Source organism: Bacillus rossius (assembly GCF_032445375.1).
Source record: "Bacillus rossius redtenbacheri isolate Brsri chromosome 9 unlocalized genomic scaffold, Brsri_v3 Brsri_v3_scf9_1, whole genome shotgun sequence".
Taxonomy (NCBI): Eukaryota; Metazoa; Arthropoda; class Insecta; order Phasmatodea; family Bacillidae; genus Bacillus; species Bacillus rossius.
In genome coordinates this window covers 13,137,162-13,150,410 of record NW_026962012.1, presented here as the reverse complement: position 1 = coordinate 13,150,410, position 13,249 = coordinate 13,137,162, and the positions used below count along the sequence as shown (strand labels likewise).

At 43.1% G+C, this 13,249-nt stretch overlaps 1 protein-coding gene across 2 annotated transcripts in view; it reads right to left on the bottom strand.

Moving 5' to 3' along the window:
* The window catches only part of LOC134542647 (stress-activated protein kinase JNK), a 427,819-nt gene that overhangs the window by 317,302 nt on the left and 97,268 nt on the right, over nucleotides 1–13,249 (bottom strand). The gene's annotated exons all lie outside the window — the stretch shown is intronic.

Genomic DNA, 13,249 nt, shown 5'->3' with positions numbered 1-13,249 from the left:
CAAGAGTACTGCATGCCGCAAGGCGATGTTCAAAGGTCGAGTAAACGAGTGCCGATTCTGTCTGCTCGGAGGACCTCGATTTTTTTTTTTTTCCTAACCTAACTAAAACTAAGTGTATTTTGGAGGGGTCCGGGTTAGGGAGGGACCTAGGTGCGTCTCAGGCCGAAGCCTATACGCCTAGTCATGCTGGGATTAGCCATGCAGGGAGAGGGTCGCATGCATCATGTGCTAGGAGGGGATTGGCCAGCCATGGCAGCGATTGGCGCCATGAATAACTCCCCTCACTCTTAAATCTAGACTATAACTGGATATAGGTTGGGCCCAGGTAAAACCTGCATAGACACAGGGAAAACCCTGGGCACATTCATGCGGGATGCAAATTGGCATGCATTACGTGTAGGAATTTACAGGAGACAGAGGATGGTCTGGATGAAGTGTTGGACAGAGTAGAAAAGAGTCTACCATGCGGGGGTTGGGCACTTGGACTCGTGGTCCGCTTTACTAATTTTACAGTACTGGATTTAGTGACCAGGGACGCAAGCGCGCCTGGTGGTGAGTGGTTGCACTGACCACTCACTCCGCCGCCAGTCAGCACGGAGGACCTCGCTCAGTCCGGGGCTGGCCGACGATGGCCGACGATGGCCGACGATGGCCGACGATGGCCGACGATGGCCGACGATGGCCGACGACGGGGTGGGCGCGAGGCTCTCCGGAAGAGAAGTGACAGGACGGCGTCCAACCACGTGTGCTTCCTGGGGAAGACGTGCTTCCACCTGGGATGTTCCCAGTCCAGCCGGGAATTTCAATCAGGACATTCGGTTAACTGGTCAGGCATCCTGCCCACGTGACCAATAAGTGTGTAACGATCCGTGCAAGCTTGGTGTGGACAAGGGAGTTGACACGGTCCGCAGACCGAGAAGCTGGCATCCAGACGAAGATGCAAGCTGCAGCTGACGTGGCTGTGTGTACAACTGAGCACCTTCGTGCTTGGTGGGATGGGCTGATGCTGCACAATAGCCGGCACGGTTTTCCAATATTTACTCGTCATTAAATGGTCGAAGTTACATTTAGGCTACTTTGTGAATTACAAGAAAAAAACAACTAAATATTCACTTTCTTTCAGAAAAGGCTAAAATGAAATAATCATTTTGTGGAGCTTTTTAACTGTCAATGAGCTTTACGTCTTGCCTACAGCCAATTTATTAGAGATAGATCTAGATAGTCCCATATAAATATGAAGGAAATGGCCGTCTTCGAATTGTCTTGAAGCGATTTCGTGAAACTATATAAATAAGAATGCAGAATGGTTGGGCCGGCATGCGAATTCAATGTAAGTATTACCTACCACTGCAGCACCTTCTTTCTCTGTAGTACACAATAGTTTATTTTAAAAAAAAAAATGTCAAATACACGAGCTGCATGAAATTAAAACACAAGTCTTCGTCAGCCAGTATTTATTTTGCACTCTGTTTATCTCTCTTATAGTAGCATATAGCATTAACACGTAGGCCTGTGTCATTTACATAGAGATTGCGAGAAGCATAATTTTGTAAAAAACTAGACGCTACGAATCACATTATTTTTGCGCTGCCTCACCACTTAAGAAAAATCGCAGATGGAATAAATTTTGAATCTCGTCACCCGCCCTGCTGAAACTAGACATATTAAAAAAAATTGCGGCACGATTTTTCCACCATGTTAAACGGACATAAAAACCGGGCTCACGGGGAATGACAGGGAGGAAGGGGAAGGGGGGAAGGGGGAAGGGACCGCACTCGTGCGTCATAGATATCGATCAGGAGCATTGGCGGGACACAATGGCCGGGAGGGGAAAATAAGCCGCGAGTGGGAAAACGCAGCGATGGAACGGAATTGCACAAAAAATGAGGAGAGGTTAACGCACTGAAAAGCATGCGAGAGTAAAACTTGCACCGTTCATTGTGCTTCTTAGGTTCCGCATTAAAGGCAACTGTATTTCAGTAAGTTGAAGACTTGTAGATAATATTTTGAATCTTCACACAACCTGTCCGCGGACCGGTTTGATGACGTTATCGTAAACAGCACATCACTAGCACGTCACTAGCACGTCACTAGCACGTCACTAGCACGTCACTAGCACGTCAGTAGCACGTCACTAGCGCGTCACTAGCGCGTCACTAGCATATCACTAGCGCGTCACTAGCACATCACTAGCGCGTCACTAGCACATCACTATCACGTCACTAGCGTTTCATGCTTGTTATTTTAATTTCATACCCCATGTTCTTTCTGCAGTTTTTAACCTTTACTCCTCTCAGTTACAAGGGTCACTGTTGCGAGGGTCTTTGTCCCGCCAGGCAGTCTCTTCTTTTCGTCAAATATCACCCTCAGTTTTAACTGATTTATTAATAAGTCTGCTGTCCCGAGTATTGATTACCAATGCATTCTAACGAACAGCACAGCGCGCTGGTAGCGTTATCGGCTTGAATTCCAGTAACACTGAAACTAGCCTCGTCGCATCGAAGACTGATACCATCCAAAATGTAATTTACGGAATAAATATTTAACACGTGTTCGTATCCGCAGAACGATTTAAGAACGCACACTACTTGTTCATTTTAAAGAAGGGAAAGAACGGTAACCTATTGGCAGTACTTCGAAGAAGTAAAAAAAAAGTGTTATAATTGTTATTGTAGCTGGACTGACACGCGATATATGCTAACGTGCACCAAACTAAAATAAATATTAAGTACACGCACAGCACCATTTTAAGTTGAGTGCTTGGCAATCATTCACCAACTATTTAAGTTTACCGTTTAAAGTTATAATTTACACCCAATAAGTACGTGTTAAATGATTTTCTTTAACTTTAAAGAAATTAGAGATCAGCTTTCTTGCTGTTCAAAACTCAAGAAGCTCTTCTAAAAACTGTAGGTATATTTAAATGTGAAATAACTGCAGCTATGTGCAAGTTGATCTTTCTTATCTGGCTAGTATTACGTGCGATGAGCAAAGCCTTCGTGACAGTCGGCGTGACAGAACTTTATCACGTTTAATGCAATAGTATTGAAGATTTTTTTAAAAAATAAGTGTTTGATATGAACTCACGTAGTGAGATAAGCTAACTCCCACTGAATAGGCCGCGCAGTCTAGGGGCTGGTTGGCAAACTCATTGGGTTTAGAACGATGCTGCATTAACATGCAGGTATTACTCACCTCTGCCCGCGCGCTCCTGCCTACACTGTGTTTGTTCCAGAAGCTTCTAGAAGCGATAAGCCCTCGCCCGCGCACAGAGCCGACTCTGGCTCAACGGACGACGCTGTGCGCCACCAAGTACGGCGCCAAGCAAACAGGTCGAGGGACGAAGTGACGTCGCAAAGAGCTCCACCGTCAAACATGCAGTATGTTACGATCACGTTGCCATTTTTTGTTCTTTTGGAGTCAAAATTACACTAACAGTATTTTTAATAGAAAACTAGTTAGTGTTTTAAAGGTGAGAATAAACTCATTAACATAAATATTCCTGCTTTAAAATCCGAACAAAGAAAAAAATTACTCTACTGGAAACATTCAAACTTTTTGGTTGTTTTAAAAATGTACTAAACTATTATACTATCTTGACTAATTAAATTTATGTTTTAATTAAAAACAATTTTAAGGGCATATGCTATTGTTTTATTATACTGTATGCCATAGTAAAACGTCAAAGTCGGACAAAAAAATACGAATAAACAAACACACAGCAAACACGCCAAATTAAGCTGATTTTAAATGTTAAATGCCTGTATAGCGCTGATAATTCCTTGGAAGAAGACAATATTACAGCACACGAACACGGCGGGCTGACAAGGAAACAGCTGCGACAAGAACAGCAAATACAGAAAGGAAAAAAAACATTGGACAGCGCAGCTACGATCAGAAGAACCCAGCGATTAATCTAAGCATAGGACTGTTACGAATCAACCTTGCCCACTGTAATAATCATCGAAAGAACGTAGAAAAAAATATATTTTCATCATTTATATTGAATTGAGGGATGATTTTGAAAGGCAACTCAAAATTTGATGTTTCAGTAAAACAGAATGCATGTTTGCGATTGCGCGCGCGGCAACGCCACTGCGACAGCGCCTGAGGTGGCTCGGACCACGGACACAGCTGTGCGGTCGGCACGCCATCAGCGCCGCGTCGGGCGTAGCGCAGTGCGCCACGGGAAGCCTTCTTTTCACAGACGAGAGAGCCAAACGACCGATCGTGCACCTTCGGGGTTTTTTTTTTTTTGTTCATTGTAACTCATGATAACTAACGGCCAATTAGGTTAGGTTAGCTACGTCATAAATACTTTAAAAACATTGTGGACGGTTGATTTGGTTAGGATAGCTACATTAAAGATACTGTGAAATCATGTAAACGGTTTCCCCCAAATAAATACACCTGTTGGGGTACGGGGGGGGGGGGGGGGCGGAAAGCGAGCATGAACTTCGGGGAACTTCAGGTGTGGCTCTCTCGTCTGTGAAATGAAGGCTTCCCTTGCGCCACGGGCCAGTCACACTGCTCTCCCTCTCAGCTCTCGCCCTACGACACAAGAGCTCCACGGCTCGAGACGTGCCTGACCTCACCACACACGACCACCCGACCACCGTGGCATTTCCTCCGCCATCCTGGTACACACTCCACTCGTTTATTCCATTGTGTTCCTCAAACGTCTGCTTCAACCCGTGTCGATGCGAACCGCATACTGTCTTTTTAACAGCAAGCCACGGAACATTCCGTCGTCCGACCTACCGATGAATGTGCACATGCTGCGATGCCAGTGCTGCGTCGAACCGGCGGCAATAACAAATCAAAATAAATGTCCTGCACTTGAAACTAGCCGAACTGGGGCACGTGCAGACAACATGAGAAGATATATCGCTGGAACGTCGTTCGCCGTTGCGCCAGACCAGGCGGGGGACTGAACCAGGACCGGCAGAGCAGTGGGCAGTGGGCAGTATACGGTAGTACGGTACTACGGTAGTCTCAGGCCCGAATTCAGAGTTGACCTTCGAAAGAGCATCCAACTCTCATTCATCTGGCAGACTCTCCACCTCTCATACTTCAAAAACGCCTTTCGGATGACTGCCAGCTGAAAGCTTGTTCCCATCCACTTTCGGTGAAGATCTGGCAACATGGCACAAAAATTTTCTTAGATCAAGTACTTGGAGTGTGTATAGAAAAGCGCCTTATTTCATTTCGATTGTATTTTGTCTGCTCTCCCGTTGAAAATAATATGTTGTTTGGATTGGACACGAGGGACGAGGTTGAGAAATTTTCTGAAGATGGATACGTTGCCTAAAATTATAGTGTTTTCTCCCGATGAAAAAGCGATTATTTTTGATCTCGTGAGAAAGCACAAAACCGTAATCGAAAACAAAAAAAAACAGATGCAGTTTCTAACAGAGAAAAAAAAATGTGTTTAGAACTCTTGATCCCGATAAAAATCAAACGGGTCTGCAAAATTTCTTATATACCTTCGCGGAACTGGATTTTCATTTTCAATATCATCAAAAAAATTCAAAAACCTCGTCAATGTGATTTGGAAATTCATCCTAATCTTCTGTCATCGCTACAAAACACGTGTCTGATGCACACTTTGCGGGCGAAACGATTTCTTTAAAAACGCATATTTAGTTCCAAAACATTTTACATATCTGCCATATGACAAAAATGTTATAAACAATTACAAACATACATGAACACGTTTTTATGTGGGAATTATATATTAAAACCATCAACTGCTCCGCCGATTTTCAACTGAACAGGCATTCGAATGAGCTTCAGACCACATTCACTTTCAAGTGGTTGGCTCTCCGCCTCTCCTTATCCAGCTGTCAACCAACCACTGAAAAACGTCTCTGCCGAGCAGCTTCAATGGAAAAGCCTTTCGGTGTGTGGATAACCGTCGAAAGAGCTCTCTGAATTCGGCCCTCAAGGGAAGCCATTATTTCACAGACGAGAGAGCCACACCCGAAGTTCCCCGAAGTTCATACTCGCTTTTTTTCCGTTCTATCTCATTGTATAAACCGGTGTGGCATTAAATTTTGCGGTCGATTAGGATAGGTTGGCTACATTATAAATACTTTAAAACATTGTGTATGGTTGGTTATATTAAAAATACTGTAAAATCATTTTATGGTTGCTTAGCAAATAACTTTTTAATATGTAGCTATCCAGGGCTAGGAAACCGTTTACATGATTTCACAGTATCTTTAATGTAGCTATCCTAACCAAATCAACCGTCCACAATGTTTTAAAGTATTTATAATGTAGCTAACCATTATTTATCATGAGTTACAATGAACAAAAAACCGAAGATGCACGATCGGGTGTTTGGCTCTCTCGTCTGTGAAAAGACTACCCGTAGTCTCAATAGTGAACCAAGAGCGAGGACTGCGCGTTGATGCACAGTCGACATCGCTGGACGAAGCGAGACGAGTCTAACACACGACTGCAGTAGAGGCTTCACCCACGTATTTGTAAAAACGCCCCGCGTTTATTCCTAACTAACAATAATGCACGATGATGCATCACGGTCAATCAGTAGAATTAAATTTTCTATTATTCGAAAGCTAGATAATGCACAAAGTTAACTTTTGCGTCCCTTATTAGAATTATTTCATTAAATCCGAAAAATGAAAAGAAAAAAAAAATCCAACAAAACGGGGGTTGCCAAGTATTAAGAGGTGTAATATTAACTGTGATGGACGAGAATGAATGAGCTCGGAAAGGTCATAGGATCATAACATCCAGCTTCACACAGCCAACTACAGCTTTCCTCACAGCTGTTTACCACACCCATGGATAAATATTTACTTTTCTGAAATTTCCTGGTACTCTAACCGAATTATTATATAGATATTGGTTGATTAGAATTAATATTAGCTTATGGTTATTATTTTACTTAATCGCTACAAGTTCATATACAAGCAAGGTGTTCAGAATAATATTCTTGATTTATTTTGTTATTATTTATCTCCGTTTTCATCAGTGTCGGGGTGGAAAACATTATTTCTGCCAGCCACATCGAAAGGATTTTCCAAAAAAAAAAATCGGTGTTATTACTCTAACCAAAGACTTATTGATAGTTAAAAGCCGATACAGTGGTCACTGTTGTTAACACATTAACCGATCTAACATGTTCACCGCAGTTGAAACCTGTGAATTTGACGTAACAGTGAAATACAATGGAATAACAGTTTTCGTACATTTAAATTCATGAACCTGTGATATGTTTGCCATACATTTAAAATCCATCAGTAATTAAATTTGACATGAAAAAAAAATATTTCTGATCACATAGCTACGACATGGTAATATTTTATGCAAGTAAAAAATTTTTACTGTTACCGCAGTATCACTAAAAGTCGTTGAAAATTCAAAATATTCTTCCACGCTGAAATACTGTTATTAAAGAGACGTTGAAAAACGTCGAGGGGGGAAAAAAAGACCAAAGACGCGAACAAGTTATGCATACCATGAAAGTGATAAAACCGAAGAAAACTACCTTCCTTGAGAACAGGATTTACGGCGAACATTAAACTTTTTAAACCTGTTTTTTTTTTACGGTCGAGGCGTATTCAACATCTCTGGGCGAGCAGCCATTGCGGCCTCGCTGAGTACACGTCACGACACATTTGTCAAGGAACCATCACCTGTGCTGCTGCTCACAGAGCAGCCTCGCTCTTACACACACACGCTCTACGTGAGTGTCGCTGTTAGCAGCTGTTGCATAATGGCCAGCCACCCGCGGCTTCGCTCACGCAAATTCCAAACAGTGCATAATGCAAATAGAGTAACATAGTAGAAAACGTTTTTGATCAATTAAAATAAATCCTAAATAATAAACTCAATAATATTACAAATCTATATAAAATTTCGTTTCCAACACAGCATCCAGGGTTGTAATTACTAAAGTTGTCATGTTTGTGCATATTCGCCTTCATTTCTAACATCTAGATAACAACACCCAAATTTCCTAACTTTATTTTAGTGGAATTTGTTAACGTGTTAAGAATTAATAAACCAAACTCAAAACTTTCCCGCCTAGCGTGTATCTAAGACAAACTGGTTTCGTCTTTACTTCAAATATTAAAAAAAAATTATGTTGCGTTTCACACTCCCACTTTCGTGGATTCAGGGATACCAGTTGTTTAGGAGAAAACCTATTCCGGTTTAACTACCTCAGGAATAAAATTTTGAAACCGAATAATAAACTTTAATTTATTTTGAACTAAAGAGTGATACTACCAAGGTGAAAACGTGCTTGTTGAAAGAGTTCAGTGCGGCTCTGTGAGGCTCCCGCTGACAAAACGTTCAGCAACAGTTGGGCATTCCCATAGCAACAATACGTTGCAGGCACGTGTCATTCCAGATTTCAGTCAATTTTTACTACACAATAGTTCAAAACCAACGTGGTTACTATTTGTATTAAAGCAGTTTCAACGCCAACTTAGAAATAATAATACCGTACAAACCTAGTGAAATGATTTTTCGCTTTTCCTGAGGAAATGCTATCTCGTCTAAATTTGTGTTGGTTCCGTAAATTCTAACGGCCTGCAGCGAAAACTCACAACAAGCACAAAATTGGCAGGACTTGTATTTTTTTTTTAATAACATAAGGTTATCCAATACACGTCGATTAAAAAATGTACGAACCCGCTTGAAACGTCATAACCAGGCGAGATAAAATATTTTTTCATGATACATGTCTCTGTCGAAACAGTCATCGCCATGCTGTGTACAGCTAGTGCTGTCCAGGAATAATAACGAAACGATTTAACATTTAGAAAATTTTTACCGCTGCAAATATTGCATTATCGTGATTACACTGCCGTCAGCATCACCAAATAGACAGTCATCAACTTCCAGCATATCAAGGATTTAAATGCAGATGGGGTATGTAAAACCACTATTGCACAGTAAGCAATATCAGTACGCATTACCACTCAGCAGGACACTTTATTTGTGTTATACCTTGCAGCCTCTAGTGCTTCACAAACGCCTTTAGAGTGACTTTTAGCTGATAGCCTGTTCCCATCCGCTATTGGCAGAGATCTGGCAACACTGCACATCATTTGCTCGGAGTGAGTGTGGGAAATGCATATTCTCTCGTTTCGATGAAACTTCAGTAACGATGAATACAGGACCTAAACTTGTAACTTTTACTACCTATGAGAAAACTGTTTTTTTTTTAATTTGGTAATAAAATAACAATGGCTTGTCAATAACGATATTTTTTTTTCAAAAACTTTATCCAGATACAAACCAGACGGGCTTGCATTTCGAACATATATTAATTTCATTTTCAAATTCTTCGAAGATTTATAAACCCTCAATATGATTTCTAAATTCCTCCCAATCTCCTGTCATCGCTACACAACCCACAGTACAAATGAGCGAAACGATTGCTAACCCTTAGTTTAATTCCAAAACAAACTTTACAGAATATTCAAATTACGGTTCTGCCAAACGGCAAACATGTTTTATATAATTCACAAGCAAATACGAAAAGGTTTTATGTGAAAAATACGTATCGAAAACTTAAACTGTTACGTCGACTCTCAACCGAACAAGCATTCAAATAAGTTTCTGACCACATTTATTCTCCAGCAGTCAACCAACCACCAAACGACGTCTCTGCCGAGCAGTTTCAGTCAAAAAGCCTTTCGGTCAGTGGATAGCCGTCGAAAGACGACTCTGGATTCGGCCAGTAATGTTCGATCTCTGCCTTAGTATGGCGTGTTTCGGTTCCTATCTCTCGCTCTAAAGACAACTTTTAGGGTATAGTTCAAATAATTTCCATGCAAAGGTTATGCATTGAAGCCTGTAATTGATATATACTTATAACAACGTGTACAAGCATTGTAATTACAATTATTTGGACAAATTATTCAAAATATAAATGATCGCCAAACTTTATAAATCCAAAATGATGATCAATGCTCCTAAAGCCTGTCGGCATCGAAGTCGGAGTCGTAAATAAAAAAAAAATTAATAAAAACCCATTTGAGTACGATAATATAGAACTGAGTACGACGCGAGTTCTTCTGCGGTCTGCTGAAGGGTCGCACGAGGTGAGGGCCGGGATGCAGTGGTGGAAGGCCCTCTTCCTCGGGGACGCGCCACAACGCCGAAATACCAAATTGACCACAACACTGACAGCTAGAAAACTGCTGTGTACCACAACGCCGAAATACACTAACGCCGAAAAATGTCACTGCAGGACTGCCACAAAGGTTAGGTTAGGTTAGACTAGGTTAGGTTAGACTAGGTTAGGTTAGGCTAGGATAGGCTAGGTTAAGTTAGGTTAGGTTATATTACGCTAGGTTAGGTTAGGTTAGGTTAGGTAAGGTTAGGTTTTATTGTGGTATTTCGCGGTTAAGGTACATTTAAGAAACACACACAAATTCCTTCAGTTGTTATTTCGGCGCTGTGGTACACAGCAGTTTTCTAGCTGTCGGCGTTGTGGTCAATTTTGACATTAGGCGTTGTGGTATTTCGGCGTTGTGGCAACGACCCGCCCTCCTCTCCCCCCTGCCCTGCACGCCGGCTCCCACAAGGTGGCTCGGGGACACAGCACTCGCCTCACGCCGCAGCCGGCCGGGTTCCATTCCCGCCGGCGTCCAACTCTGAAACGCGGCGGACGTTGCCGGGAGGCGGTGGGCTTCCCCGGTGTGATTACCCACGCCCAATCATTCAGTCAATGCTCCGACACTCACAGTCACCCCCATGTCGACGAGACGTCAAGTCCTCATTCGTTTTTTTCATCCATTCACTTAATCCAACAACACTCTTGGTGACGGGCAGCCCCTGAAGGCTACAGGCCAAGAGCCATGTCGCGCTGTCGGCGGCGAGAGTAAGTGCTGACGTGTGCGTGTGTGTAGGTGTGGAAAAGGGAGAGGGGGGTTACACTCGTCACCAGCAGCCGGCAGCGGCAGAGAACAGCCGGCGCCATCACTCTCCCGAGGCCAGATGTGCGCGACGCGGTCTTGATGGCCGACAATCAACTACCGCCGGCGATAACACGGGAGTGAAACAGGCGAGAGGGAAAAGAGGGAGAAATGGAATGAGAAGGAAAGCCGTTGTCACAGACGACAGTCTGAGAAAAGGGACCGAGCTGAATGTGGTAAGGGACAGTTTCCCTGAGTCGAAAACGACGCAGCCAACCCCGGCGAAAGGACCCGTGCATTTAATCATCCCGCTCCTTTTTCCCCCTCCCCCCCGGCCATTCCGACCGAATGAAATAAAAAAAAGACCACTTCGGTAAATGCCACGTAATTAATGAGAGCTGTTCGCGAGGGAAGTGTTCAGCCGCCATCTTGAGGACTAGACGTGTGGTGCAGGCCAGTAGCAACACATCCTGCTGACGACTGCGACACGCTACACGTCTCGCGCCTCAGCACAACCATAATTTTTTTTAATGAGGCAGCGGGAGAGGGTGTTCCTGAAAAGCCAACACAGCACGCAGCAATGGACACGAGGAACAGCTCGGCGAGCAGAGAGCCCTTCCAGCGCTTTCATCGCCGAGGTTGGCACCCCGTGGGCGGGCGCGAACCACCCCCGTGCGAGGCACGAGCGGAGATGCCCTCTTCGCCCCGCGTCCTTGCGCTCGTGGGGGGAACACGGCGGGGAGGAGGGGAGAGGGGAGAGAGAGCCGGAGGGAAAAGGTATGAAGCCTCAATTACACGGGGTGAGTTGACTGGCTACTCTCAGGCGGGGGGGAAAAAAACAAAAACCTCACGTACGTGTGAGCGTGCCTCGCTAGCTCGGCAAGTGTCGACAACAAAGAGCGAGTAAAAACTTGCTTACTCGCTCACAACAGGTTTCATTTGAGGTTTTTATATTAATTCTTCCATCACGTTATTTCAAATCTTTTTTTATTTGAATGCATTATCGTTTTATTGGAATTAACTGAACAAATACAAATATACTTTTTTCCAGAATTTTCGTATTTGAATTGTGTGTCGAGGCTTCAGTCACCGAACTTAACACAGTCATGGGAAACGAGCAACTTTACTCGCTGGCGCAAAGCGAGCTGCGATACAGCGAGTCGGCGCGAACACGCTGAGCGAGTTGGTTCGCGACCAGGAAGTCTGCTCGTAAACTCGCTCCGCGTTATCGAGGCCAAGGGTGTGAGGTAGACGAGCGAGTCGTCGACAGATCAAAGCACGCAAGAAAACGTATCCTTGAAACAATGGCCAGTTGCACCATTAGAGTTCAAGCGTGATCTTGTTTTATGAACTGGTTCGATCATGTTTTGACTACATTTGCTGTGTTTTTAAGCGCTGAACGAATCACTGGGAACTTCGAAATTAACCGACATTGGACTCGCATCGGCGAGTGAAGCGATTCTGACTTCTGTTCCCCTTGGTTCGCCGGGAACCTCTGGGGGCAAATGCTGGGACCGTCCAGTTTCCTTGCGGCGTGTGGTTGTTCCCGATGTCCCAGCCTTCCGCGAGACACGCCCAGGCTGTCCAGCGAAACACACAAACATAAGTCCCTGACTGTTCCCTTACGGCTGATATTCTATCATTTTTGCTGACCATAAAACGTGGTACACATTTCTTTAAAAAAAAACCAATCTATACTTCTGAACTACTTCCTAGCCACGCTGTAACTCTGCCTCGAGGTTCGTCAATGTCGTGACACAAGTGTTCACACAATGAAAACAAGCCTGGCAAACTATACGCACACTCCGAGTACAATCAAAAGATGTCATTCCACCTCACATGACATAAAATACCACTCTGCACAAAGAGGAAGAAAAAAACATTTGGCACGACAGCATCGCGACAAAAAAAAACTGATTCATGATATGCATGGACATACAGGAAAAAATTGTTTTAGTCATTTTATTCATGTAATGTTATGAGATAAAAATTGGAGAACTTGTAAATAAACTATTTTTGAACACTATTAATGGCTTCCATTATAAATTAACAATTATTTCTCTTATATTGTTGTTCGCAAACTAAAACAATGTTACGTATTCATTCAGTGGTAAACGTACATAACTTCTTGTTCCATAACACAATAATCTCTAATATTTTGCATCAACAAGTTAACTACCACGCATTGGTGCTTGATGCATATCTTTGGTTACCATAATCAGGAATTGGTTAAGTGATATTAAAGAAAATCAACGAAACTATTGTCATTGATAGATTTTATTGTGAATAATTCAAACATGGGTGCAGATATACAGTATTGTACCAAGTATCGACTTGATAGGGAG